This window comes from Balaenoptera musculus, chromosome 2, assembly GCF_009873245.2.
Source record: "Balaenoptera musculus isolate JJ_BM4_2016_0621 chromosome 2, mBalMus1.pri.v3, whole genome shotgun sequence".
Classification (NCBI taxonomy): domain Eukaryota; kingdom Metazoa; phylum Chordata; class Mammalia; order Artiodactyla; family Balaenopteridae; genus Balaenoptera; species Balaenoptera musculus.
Window position 1 is genome coordinate 54,555,250 of NC_045786.1, and position 13,407 is coordinate 54,568,656.

General features: G+C 48.9%; 5 non-coding genes across 5 annotated transcripts; all 5 read right to left on the bottom strand.

Moving 5' to 3' along the window:
* Positions 1 to 1,270: 1,270 nt before the first annotated feature.
* On the bottom strand, positions 1,271 to 1,351 carry LOC118891428. Its single transcript, XR_005019004.1, has one exon. It is a non-coding gene; the product is annotated as a small nucleolar RNA SNORD115 (small nucleolar RNA).
* Positions 1,352 to 3,502: 2,151 nt separating this feature from the next.
* LOC118891427 lies at positions 3,503 to 3,583 on the bottom strand. The gene has a single exon (XR_005019003.1). It is a non-coding gene; the product is annotated as a small nucleolar RNA SNORD115 (small nucleolar RNA).
* A 2,040-nt stretch (positions 3,584 to 5,623) lies between these two features.
* LOC118891429 lies at positions 5,624 to 5,703 on the bottom strand. Its single transcript, XR_005019005.1, has one exon. It is a non-coding gene; the product is annotated as a small nucleolar RNA SNORD115 (small nucleolar RNA).
* A 2,043-nt stretch (positions 5,704 to 7,746) lies between these two features.
* LOC118891433 lies at positions 7,747 to 7,827 on the bottom strand. The gene has a single exon (XR_005019009.1). It is a non-coding gene; the product is annotated as a small nucleolar RNA SNORD115 (small nucleolar RNA).
* Positions 7,828 to 9,897: 2,070 nt separating this feature from the next.
* Positions 9,898 to 9,978, bottom strand: LOC118891431. Its single transcript, XR_005019007.1, has one exon. It is a non-coding gene; the product is annotated as a small nucleolar RNA SNORD115 (small nucleolar RNA).
* Positions 9,979 to 13,407: the final 3,429 nt, after the last annotated feature.

The following is a 13,407-nucleotide window of genomic DNA, read 5'->3' on the forward strand; positions in this document are numbered from 1 at the left end:
CACTTGCCCACCAACACTCAAAAAACGAGGACATGAGTCTCAAAATTGGATGATCAAGGAAGCAGATATATGGAGATGGGCAAATGGGCTCAGCACCAGTGAAACTGGCAAAGCCCTGAATGGGAATGTTCAGGCCGGGACAAGAACCATTGACTATTGGTGCAGCGTCTCCATCCATGGCATGCCCAAGGCCTGCAAACAACAGCAATGCAATTACTCCATACTAAGCCCATATCATGGGGCCATGCCTCTACTTCAAGCATACAGGGGCTCATGGTGGAGATGATACCAGGGCTCCTAAGGTCTCTCAACAGCTTTACTAAAATTGGACAGTCAGGAGTTTCTACTCTGGAGGGTGCTCTCTTCAAAGGCATTGGCTCCCACAGAGGAAGAGCTCCCCAGGAGGATCACTGGATGAGAGTGGGAGGCAAAACCCATCAGAGGGCCCATCAGGAACAACTGGCCTTACTGAGACACCACCATCCCTAAACGTGACCTGGCCAAGTCCCATTAAAACTCAGGGACTGCCCTTCAGCTTCTCAAAAGCAAGCAGCGTCTACCTGCCAAGAGCCAGTGGACGGGTTCTTGAATGCCTCTCACCACCTCCTGGCCTGGGGCATGATTCTTCCCTACCGATGGTTCTTTGGAGACGGCAAAGCACACATCACAGTGACTGTCCCCTCAGTAGATCAGTGTGCTCTGCCTTGGGGTGGGCACGGACCTGTGTGGATGTTCCCCAGGGACCCAGGGAAGGAAATATCTACATGTGCAGCCTGACTAGACCTCAGATCTAATGAAATGCTTTTCATTGCCCAAGATCTGAGTCCTTAGATGTGGTGCCATAGCAGAAATCCCCCGTTTGCGAGGACTGAGGTTCCAGAAAGGACTACCCCCTCTTGACGGCTTTGACGTGGGCCTCCCCCATAACCCAAAGTCCATTGAGGTCTCTGTCAAAAATCAAATACAGCCACTCACTCAAATCATTCTGGCTGTGAAGAGACCTTTGCCAGAACATCTGACTGAAAGACACAATTTGAAGAGAAAGAGCTAAAGAAAGGCACCGCCTAGGGCCTCCGGGCAGGCGGTGGAACCACGGATCAGGAAAGAAAGCTGAAGACAGGATCACGTCTTTGCCACATGGAAGCCTCTAGACATGGTAGAGTCCCAAGGGCTCTCCTCCAGGGATAGGTGGCCTCCACACCCACACTCCAGGGCTCTGGAAGGGACAGGAGAATCCCTAAACTCTGGCCCCTGGATGGCCACCTCCTTTGGGCCTCAGTGTAATCCTATTGTGCATGATTGTTAGGTCATAATGTCTCTTCAGGACCATATGAGTTCTCATCATTGACCCAACCAAGGCACTCCCCACTCATCTGTGCCCTGGCACCTGAGTAGGCTTACCTCACATGCTTTCTGGAAATGAGGATGCCCAAAAGGAACTGAGTTTTTGTTTCTTACAGGTGGTGGACAAAGGCTGACATCGCTTGCTCCATAGGCAGTGGACCAAACTCAGATCTTCCTTCCCATGGGGACTTTGGCTAGAGAGGAGCAGGACAGCTGTGTCAAATCCAAGTCCATACCGTTGGCATTAGGGGGTCATGTGTGTACACATACATGCATTGAATGATGCTATGAGACATACCAATAGATGTCTTGTACATCTAGGAACACTTCCATGAACACAAAGTGTGCCCACATGTACTTGTATGCATTAAAATAAACACCTACCTGAAACGCATACCTAACACTCATCTACCTACCTATCTGCCTACTTACCTACCAACCCACGTACCTACATTTCTAGCTCCCCACCTCTCTACCTCTTTGCCTTTCTCTCTCCCTCCCTCCATACATACATACAAACATAAAGGAACCAGTGGACAAGTGGATCTGTGTATGAATAGTTACATAACTAATGTGTCAGGGAAGGAAGAATTGATGAATCGCTAAAGACTCCTAGGTGAAGGCAGAGCATCGTTGGCTCTCCTCCCATCAGAAGGCCTGGGGCAAGGGCTTCTTGGCCAGTAAAACTCTATGGACGTGTCTTGCAGAATGGAGATGTTCCTCTGGACTCGATCCTGGTCTGTGTAATCATGGGGTGGTGGACACTGGGCTTGACCACTTGCCCACCAACACACAGAAAATGGGGCCAGGAAGTCCCACGGAATGGATGCTGGAAGAATCAGATATCTGGAGATGGGCCCATGGGCTCAGCAGCAGTCCACCTGGCAAAGCCCTGCATGGGAACGTTCAAGCCAGGGACAAGAGCCATCGTCTGTTAGTTCAGCGTCCCTTCTTGTGGCCCACGGAAGGCCCCCAAACAACAGCAATGCACATACTCCCTCCTCAGCCCACGTCATGGGGCCACTCCTCTTCTTTGGTAAACAGGCCCTCACGATGGAGATGATATCAGGGCTTGGAGGGCTCTCAACAGCCTTACTAGGAATGCACACTCAGAAGGGGTTTCTCCTCTTGAGGATGCTCTCTTTGAAGGCAGTGGCTCCTGGGGAGGAAGAACTCCCCAAGAGACTCAATGGGCACTAGTGGGTGAAGCAAAATCCATCACAGGTCCCATCAGGAAGAACTTGTCTCACCGAGACCCCACCATACCTGAAAGTAACCTGGTCAACTCCCATTAAAGCTCAGGGGCCGCCCTTTAGCTTTCTCAATAGCCAGCAGCGTCTACCTACCAAGCCCCAGTGGACGGGTTCTTGCCTGCCTCTCAACTTCTCCTGTCCTGGGGCACGATTCTTCCCTACTGATGGTTCTTTGGAGACGGCAAAGCACACCACAAGTGACTGTTCCTTCAGTAAGTCAGCGTGCTCTGCCTTCTGATGCTCACAGATCTGTGTGGATGTTCCCCAGGAGCCCAGGGAAAGAAACGTTGCCTCCAGGTGCAACCTGACTAGAACTCAAGTCTACTGAAAGCGTTTTCAGTGCCTGAGAAACTGGTCCTTATATGTGGTGCCACAGCAGAAATCCCCTCCTTTGTGAGGACTGAGGTTCCCGAAAGGACTCCCCCTTCTTGATGGCTTTGAGGTGGGCCTTCCCCATAGTCTGACTTCCAATGGGCCTCTGTCAAAAATCATAGAGAGCCACTCACCTCGAATCATTCAGGCTGTAGTGAGACCCTTGCCAGAACGTCTGACTGAAAGACACAATTTGAAGAGGAAGAGCTAAGGAAAGGTCCTGCCTATGGCCTCCGGGCAGGCAGAGGAACCAGGGATCAGGAAAGAAAGCGAAAGACAGGATCACATCTTCACCATGTGGAAGCCCCTAGACAAGGTAGAGTCCCAAGGGATTTCCTCCAGGAATAGGGGGTCTCCAAACCCACACTCCAGGGCTCTGGAAGGGACAAGAGAATCTCCAACCTCCAGGCCCTGGATGTCCTCAAGGGCATTCCTCGAGGGATAGGGGGCCTCCACACCCACACCCACACTCCTGGGCTCTGGAAGAGACAGGATATTCCCCAAACTCTGGCCCCTGGATGGCCACCTCCTTTGGGCATCAGCGTAATCCTACTGAGCATGATTTTTAGGTCATCATCTCTCTTCAGGACCATATGAGTTCTCATCATTGACCCAACTGAGGCACTCCTTATACATCCATTCCTTGGCACATGAGTAGGCTTACCTCAGATGCTCTCTGGAAATGTGGCTGCCCAAAGGACATGACTTTCTGTCTCTTCCAGGAGCTGGACCAAGGCTGACATCACTTGCCCCATAGGCACCAGGCCAAAGTCAGATCATCCTACCCCTGGGGACGTTGTCTGGCTAAAGAAGAGTAGGACAGCTGTGTCAACTCCTAGTCTATACTGTTAGGCATCAGGGAGTCATGCATGGACCCCTATATACATCAAATGATGCTACGAGACATACCAGCACATGTCTTGTACATCCAGAAACACTTCCACGAACACAAAATCTGACCAAATGTACCTGTACGCATTAACATAAACACCTACCTGAAACGCACAGCTAATACCTATCTACCTACCTACCTCCCGACCCAACTACCTACCTTTCTAGCTCCCTACCTCCCTATCTCCTTACTTTTCTGTCTCCCTCCCTCCTCCCAGACTTACAAACATAAATGAACCATTGGCCAATGGATCTGTGCATGAATAGGTACAGAACTAATGTATCAGGGAAGGAAGAATTGATGAATTGCTAAAGACTCCCAGGTGAAGGCGGAGCATCATTGGCTCTCCTCCCATCAGAAGGCCTGGGGCGAGGGCTTCTTGGCCAGCCAAGCTCTATGCACGTGTCTTGTGGAATGGAGATGTTCCTCCGGGCTCGATCCTGGTCTGTGCAAGCACGGGGTGGCTGATGGCACATTGGGCTTTGCCACTTGCCCACCAACACTCAAAAACGAGGGCATGAGTCCCCAAAATTGGGTGATCAAGGGAGCAGATATATGGAGATGGGCAAATGGGCTCAGCACCAGTGAAACTGGCGAAGACCTGAATGGGAATGTTCAGGCCTGGAAAAGAGCTACTGTCTATTGGTGCAGCGTCTCCATCCATTGCATGCCCAAGGCCTACAAACAACAGCAGTGCAATTACTCCATCTTAAGCCCATATCATGGGGCCATGACTCTACTTCAGGGAAACAGGGGCTCACAATGGAGACGATACCAGGGCTCCTAAGGGCTCTCAACAGCTTTACTAGAAATGGAAAGTCAGAAGGAGTTTCTACTCTGGAGGGTGCTCTCTTAGAAGGCAGTGGCCTCACAGAGGAAGAACTCCCCGGAGGATCACTGGATGAGAGTGGGAGGCAAAACCCATCAGAGGGCCCATCAAGAACAACTGGCCTCACTGAGACACCACCATCCCTAAAAGTGACCTGGCCAAGTCCCATTAAACCTCAGGGGCTGCCCTTCAGCTTCTCAATAGCAAACAGCATATACCTACCAAGACCCGGTGGACGGGTTCTTGAATGACTCTCACTATCTCCTGGCCTGGGGCATGATTCTTCCCTACCTATGGTTCTTTGGAGATGGCAAAGCACACATCACAAGTAACTGTCTCCTCAGTAGATCAGTGTGCTCTGCCTTGAGGTGTGCAGGGACCTGTGTGTATGTTCCCCAGGGGCCCAGGGAAGGAAACGTTGCCTCCAGGTGCAACCTGACTAGAACTCGGGTCTAACGAAAGGCTTTTCAGTGCCTGAGAAACTAGTCCTTTGATGTGGTGCCACAGCAGAAATCCCTCACTTTCCTAAGACTGAGGTTCCTGAAAAGACTCTCTCCCTTCACGGCTTTGAGGTGGGCCTCCCCCATAGTCCAACGTCCGTTGTGGACTCTGCCAAAAATCAAAGAGAGTCACTCACCTCGAATCATGCAGGCCGTGGGGAGACCCTTGCCAGATCATATGAATGAAAGTCACAATTTGAAGGGAAAGAGCTAAGAAAAGGCCCCACCTATGGCCTCCAGGCGGGCATTGGAAACAGGGATTAAGAAAGCAAAGTGAAGACAGGACAACATCTTTGCCACTTGGAAGCCCCTAGACACGATAGAGTCTCAAGGGTATTCCTCTAGGGATAGGGGGCCTCCACACCCACATCTCTGGGCTCTGGAAGAGATAGGATATTCCCCAAACTCTGGCCCCTGGATGGCCACCTCCTTTGGGCCTCAGTGTAATCCTATTGAGCATGATTTTTGGTCCTCATCTCTCTTCATGATCATATGAGTTCTCGTCATTGACCCAGCTGAGGCACTCCCTATGCATCTGTGCCATGGCATCTGAGTAGGCTTACCTCAGATGCTCTCTGGAGATATGGATGCTGAAAAGGACGTGACTTTCTGTCTCTTCCAGGTGCTGGAACAAGTCTGACATCGCTTGCTCCATAGGCAGCAGCTCAAACTCAGATTGTCCTTCCCCTGGGGATGTTATCTGGCTAGAGAGGAGTAGGACAGCTATGTCAACTCCTAGTCCATACCGTTAGGCATTGGGGGGTAATGCGTGTACCCCTATATGCATCTATTGATGCTATGAGACATACCAACACATGTCTTGTATATCCAGGAACACTTCCATGACCACAAAATATGACCAAATATACCTGTACGCATTAACATAAACATCTACCTGACATGCATACATAACAATTATCAACCTACCTACCTCCTGACCCACCTACCTACCTTTCTAGCTCCCTACCTTCCTATCCTTACTTTTCTCTCTCCTTCCTTCCATCCAGACTTAGAAACATAAAGGAACCAGTGGACAATTGGATCTGTTCATGAATACGTACTAAACTAATGTTTCCAGGAAGGAAGAATAGATGAATCCCTGAAGACTCTGAGGTGAAGGCAGAGCATCATTGCCTCTCCTTTCATCAGAAGTCCTGGGGCGAGGGCTTCTTGGCCAGCAAAACTCTACAGATGTGGCTTGCAGAATGGACATGTTCCTCTAGGCTCGATGGTGGTCTGTGAAAACATGGGGTGGCCGATGGGACATTGGACTTAGCCACTTGCCTGCCAACACAAAGGAAACGTGGACATGAATTCCATGGAAAGGATGCTGGAAGAAGCAGATATCTGGAGACGGGCCCATGGACTTAGCACCAGTCAACCTGGCAGCGCCCTGAATAGGAACCTTCAGACCGGGGACAACAGCCATTGTCTGTTGGTGTAGCATCCCCTCTAGTGGCCCACCGAATGCCCCCAAACAACAGCAGTACACCTACTCCCTCCTCAGCCCACATCATGTAGCCACCACTCTACTTCTGGCAACAAGGCCTCACAATCGAGATGATACCAGGGCTCGGAAGGGCTCTCAACGGCCTTACTAGGAGTGCCCCCTCAGAAGGGTTATTTCCTCTTGAGGGTGCTCTCTTTGAAGGTAGTGGCTCCTAGAGAGGAAGAACTCCCCATGAGAATCACTGGACCCGATTGGGTGAAGGAAAATCCATCAGAGGTCCCATCAGGTGTAATTGGCCTCACCAAAACATCACCATCCCTGAAAGTGACCTGGCCAAGCTCCATTTAAGCTCAGGGGATGTCCTCCAGCTCTCTCAGTATCCAGCAGCGTGTACTTGCCAAAACCCTGTGGACAGTTTCTTGCCTGCCTCTCAATTTCTCCTGTCCTGGGGCTCGGTTCTTCCCTACTGATAGTCCCTTTGAGACTGCAAAGCAAACACCAAAAGTGAGTGTTTCCTCAGTAGATCAGCATCCTCTGCCTTGAGGTGCACACAGACCTGTGTGGATGTTCCACCAGGGCCCAGGAAAGGAAACGTTGCCTCCATGTGCAGCCTGACTAGAACACAGGTCTAATGAAAGGCTTTTAAGTGCCTGAGAAGCTAGTCCTTAGATGTGGTGGGGCAGCAGTGTTCCCCTCTTTGTGAGGACTGAGGTTCCCGAAAGGACTCCTCCCTCTTGAAGGCTTTGAGATGGCCCACCCCCATAGTCCAAGGTCCACTGGGGTCACTGTCTAAAAAAGAAAGCCACTCACCTCAAATCATTCAGGCCATGGTGAGGCCCTTGTTAGAACGTCTGACTGAAAGACACAATAGGAAGAGAAAGAGCTAAGGAAAGGTCCCGCCTATGGCTGCCAGGTGGGCATCAGAACCAGGGATCAGGAAAGCATGCTGAAGACAGGACTACGTCTTTACCACATGGAAGCCCCTAGACTCGGTAGAGTCTCAAGGGCTTTCCTCGAGGGATAGGGGGCCTCCAAACCCACACCCCTGGTTTCTGGAAGAGACAGGAGAATCCCAACGCTCCTGCCACTGGATGGCCACCTCCATTGGGCCTCAGCATAATCCTATTGAACATGATTTTTAGGCCATCATTTCTCTTAACAACCATACGAGTTCACATCACTGACACAACTGAGGCACTCCCCACTCATTCGTGCCCCCTCACCTGAGTAGGCTTACCTCCGAAGCTTTCTGAAAATGAGGATGCCCCAAATGACGTGAGTTTCTGTCTCTTCCAGGTGCTGGACCAAGGCAGACAACACTTGCTCCATACGCAGCAGGCCTAACTCAGATCTTTCTTCCCCTGGGGATGTTATCTGGCTAGAGAGGAGGAAAACAGCTGTGTCACCTCCTAGTTCAACCCTTAGGAATTGGGGGTCATGCGTGTACACCTTCATGCATCGAATGATGATACGAGACATACCGACACATGTCTTGTACATCCAGGAACACGTCCATGAACAAAAAATGTGACCAAATGTACCTGTACACATTAACATAAACATCTACCTGACACACATACCTAACGACTATTTACCTCCCTATGTCAGTATCCACCTACCTACCTTTCTAGCTCCCTACTTCCCTATCTACTTTTCTCTCTCTTTCCCTCCATCCAGACTTAGAAACATAAAGGAACCAGTGGACAGTTGGATCTGTGCATGAATAGGTACTAAACTAATGTGCCTGGTAAGGAAGAATTGATGAATCCCTGAAGACTCCCAGGTGAAGGCAGAGCATCTTTGGCTCTCCCATCAGAAGGCCTGGGTCGAGGGCTCCTTGGTCAGCTAAACTCTACAGACGTTTCTTGGCAAATGGACATCTTCTTCCAGGCTCGATCCTGGTCTGTTCAAGCATGGGATAGCCTATGGGAAATTGGGCTTGGCCACCTTCCTGCTAACACACAGAAAATGAGGCCATGAAGTCCAACAAAATGGACACTCGGAGAAGCAGATATCTCGAGACGGGCCCACGGGCTCAGCACCAGTAAACCTGGCAAAGCACTGCATTGGAACGTTAAGAACAGATACAAGGCCATCCTCTGTTTGTTTAGTGTCCCCTCTTGTGATCCACCGAAGGCACCCAAATAACAGCAATGCAACTACTCCCTCGTCGGCCCACATCATGGGTCCACCCCTCTACTTCGGGCGACAGGGCCTCATGATGTATATGATACCAGGGCTCGGAAGGGCTCTCAACACCTTACTAGGAAGGCACACTCAGAAGGGGTTTTTCCTCTTGAGGGTGCTTTCTTAGAAGGCAGTGGCTCCCACAGAGGGAGAACTCACCAGGAGAATCATTGGACCCGAATGGGTGAAGGAAAATCCATCAGAGGGCCCATCAGGAACAATTGACCACACCAAGAGACCATGGGCCCTGAAAGCGACCTGGCCAAGCTTCATTTAAGCTTAGGGGCCGTCCTCCAGCTCTCTCAATAGCCAGCAGCTACCCTGGCTGGTTTGGCTACCTGCCACAACCTGGTTGATGGGTTCTTGTCTGCCTCTCAACTTCTCCTGTCCTGGGGCATGAGTCTTCCCTATGGATGGTTCCTTGGAGACTGCAAAGCACTCACCACAAGTGACTGTCCCCTCAGTAGATCAGCATGCTCTGCCTTCAGGTATGCACAGACCTGTGTGGATGTTCCCCAGGGGCTCAGGGAAGGAAACGTTGCCTCCATGTGCAACCTGACTAGAACTCAGTTCTAATGAAAGGCTTTTAAGTGGCTGAGAAGCTAGTCCTTAGATGTGGTGCCACAGCAGAAATCCTCCCTTTGCGAGGACTGAGGTTCCCAAAAGGATTTCCCCCCTCTTGACAGCTTTGAGATGGGCCTCCCCAACGGTCCGGGCCTCCCCAACTGTCCAACGTCCACTGGGGCCTGTGTCAAAAATCAAAGAGAGGCACTCTCCTCGAATCATTCAGGCCATGGTGAGACACTTGCCAGAACGTCTGACTGAAAGACATAATTTGAAGAGAAAGAGCTAAGGAAAGGCCCCACCTACGGCCTTTGGGTGGGCTGTGGAACCAGGCATCAGGAAATAAAGCCAAAGACAAGACCATGTCTTCACCACATGGAAGCCCCTTGACGTGGTAGAGTCTCAAGGGCTTCCTCGAGGGATAGGGGCCTCCACACCCACACCTCAGGGCTCTGGAAAGGACAGGAGAATCCCTCAACTCTGGCCCCTGGATGGCCACCTCCACTGGGCCTCAGCATAATCCTATTGAGCATGATTGTTAGGTCATAATGTCTCTTCAGGACCATATGAGTTCTCATCATTGACTCAACCGAGGCAATCCCCACACCTCCGTGCCCTGGCACTTGAGTAGTCTTACCTCAGATGCTTTCTGGAAATGAGGATGCTCAAAAAGACGTGACTTTCTATCTCTTCCAGGTGTTGGACCAAGGTTGACATTGGTTTCACCATAGGCAGCAGTCCAAACTCAGATCTTCCTTTCCCTGGGGACATTGTCTGCCTAGAGAGGAGTAGGACATTTGTGTCAACTCCTAGTCCATAGCGTTAGGCATTGGGTGTAGTTGCATGTACATCTTCATGCATCAGATGATACTACAAGACATACAAACAGGGATACATGCATAAACACAAAGAGTGACCAAATGTACCTATATGCATTGACATAAATACCTATCTGAAACGCATACCTAACACCTACCTACCTACCTATCTACCAACCTACTTACCAACCCATCTACCTACCTTCCTAGGTCCCTACCTCCCTAGCTCCTTATTTTTCTCCCTCCCTTCCTCTATATATACTAACAAACATAAATGAACCAGTGGACATGTGGATCTGTGTATGAGTGCATACATAAATAATGTGTCAAGGAATGAAGAAATGACGAATATCTAAAGGACTGCTGAGAGAAGGCAGAGCATCAGTTGCTCACCTCCCGTCAGAAGGCCTGCTGTCATGGCTTTTTGGCCACCAAAACTCTCTGGACATGTGCTGGGGAGCAGAGACGTTCCTTTGGGCTCGATTCTGGTCCATGCAAGCATGGGGCGGTCAATGGGACATTCGGCTTGGCCACTTGCCTGCCAAAACACAGAAAATGAGGCCATGAATTCCCATGGAATGGATGCTTGAAGAAGCAGTTATCTGGAGATGGGCCCATGGGCTGAGCACCAGTCAACCTGGCAAAGCCCTGCATGGGAACGTTCAGGCCGGGAATAAGAGCCATCATCTTTTGGTGCAGCAGCCTGTTTTATGGACCACTGAAGGCCCCCAAAGAACAACAGTGCAACTACTCCCTCCTTGGCCCACATCATTGGGTCCCCCTATACTTTGGGCAACAGGGCCTCACAATGGAGATGATACCAGGGCTCAGAAGGGCTCTCAACAATCTTACTAGGTAGGCACACTCAAAAGGGGTTTCTCCTCTTGAGGGTGCTCTCCTTGAAGGCAGTGTCTCCCCTAGTGGAAGAACTCCACAGGAGATGCAATGGCTGCTAGTTGTTGAAGCAAAATCCACCAGAGGGAGTATCAGGAACAATGAACCTCACCAACACCCCACCATCCCTGAAAGTTACCTGACCAAGTCCCATTAACTCAGGGGCCGCCCTTCGGCTCTCTCAATAGCCAGCAGCGTCTACATGCCAAGACCTGGTGGATGGGTTCTTGCCTGCCTCTCACCATCTCCTGTCCTGGGGCATGATTCTCCCCTACCGATGGTTCTTTGGAGACTGCAAAATACACACCACAAATGACTGTCCCCTCAGTTAATCAGAGTACTCTGCTTTGAGGTGTGCTCCTCAGGGTCCCAGGGAAGGAAATATTGCTTCCATGTGCAATCTGATTAGAATTCAAGTCTAATGAAAGGCTTTTCATTTCCTAAGATCCTAGCCCTTAGTTGTGGTGCTACAGCAGAAATCCCCCTTTTGGACAATTGAGGTTCCTGAAAGGACTCCTCTCTCTTGACTGCTTTTAGTTGGGCATCCCACATAATCCAATGTCCTTTGGGGCCTGTGTCAAGGACCAAAGAGAGCCACTCACCTCGAGTCATTCAGGCCGTGATGAGAACCTTGCCAGAACGTCTGACTGAAAGACACAATTTGAAGAGAAAGGGCTAAGAAGGCCCTGCCTATGGCCTCCGGTCGGGTTGTGGAACTAGGGATCAGGAAAGAAAGCCAAAGACAGGACCATGCCTTGTCCACGTGGAAGCCCCTAGACAAGGTAGAGTCTCACATGCTTTCCTAGAAGGATAGGGTGCCTCCACACCCACATCCGAGGGCTCTGGAAGGGACAGGAAGATTCCATCCTCCTGCCCCTGGATGGCCAATTCCCTTGTGCTTCAGCACAATCCTGTTGAGCATGATGTTTTTTTCTCTTGACGATAATATAATTTTTATTTTCTAATCTTTTCTGCTATTTTCATGTATCATTTTCCTCTTTCTTCAATATGCTTACCACAAAATATTTTAAAATTAATACATTATGCTGAATATTATTTCCATAATATTTTTTGACATTTAGCAGAAATCTATTTAGTGTTATTTTTTATTATATACAATATTTTTTGTTCTTTCCTTTTTTACTTTCTCAATTTTAGGATTGAGGTAATTGTATATGTTCATTTAAACATCCTAAATATTTCTGTATTTTAATTATCATTATATATTTTTTGAATGTTATTATAGTTTTGTTTACCTTTTATTTTTTCCTGTAGAATTAGAATGTTTGTGAATTAGTTTTCCTTTTTTCCACCTTTAGTGTTTAGGAAACATGAGGTCATTTCACTGACCAATTTTATTTTATTAAACACTGATCTATATTGTTATCTCTGTATTTTTCTCTTTGCATAAGAACTTCCTCAAGTTCTATTTTTGAAGCCACATGAGTCTTTGGATTACAAATAAAATAACAGTACAGTTGTCATTTTGATTTTTTAGTGATGCTTGAAAATGAATTTTAGCCTTTTTGAACATGGTTAATAAGCCATTGTTATATTGTGTGTTTTCTTCAATATCTTACCCACTTTACACGTACAGAAGAAATGAATTTCATAATCAATGTAAATATGCCTTCTTATACATATAGTTAAAAAAAATCACACCATCACCTGGCAACCACAGCTCAGTAAATATCTCATCAAAAATACTGGATTTGCCCTTGATAATTCTTTAAAGTTAGTTGGTCACTCATTGAGAAAAAAATACTTCTCATTCAGTGACACTAGCATAGTCAATTGTAAATGAGAATCTTCTGGCATCATTTATAGCAGGGGTCCCCAACCCCCAGGCCACAGGCTGGTACCGGTCCTTGGCCTGTTAGGAACCGGGCCACACAGCAGGAGGTGAGTGGCAGGTGAGCGAGCTAAGCTTCATCTCTATTTACAGCCACTCCCCATTGCTCACATTACCACTTGAGCTCCTCCTCCTTTCAGATCAGTGGCAGCATTAGATTCTCATAGGCGTGCGAGCCCTACTGTGAACTGCACATGCCATGGATCTAGGTTGTGTTCTCTTTATGAGAATCTGATGCCTGATGATCTGAGGTGGAGCTGAGGGGGTGATGCTAGCACTGGGGAGCGGCTGCAAATACAGATTATCATTAGCAGAGAGGTTTGATTACACAGAGACCATAATAAATCAATTGCTTGCAGACTCATATCAAAACCCTATCTGTGAGTGGCAAGTGACAATTAAGCTGCATCTGGTGGCAGATTTATAGTGGCAAGTGAGGTTGATGTACTTCA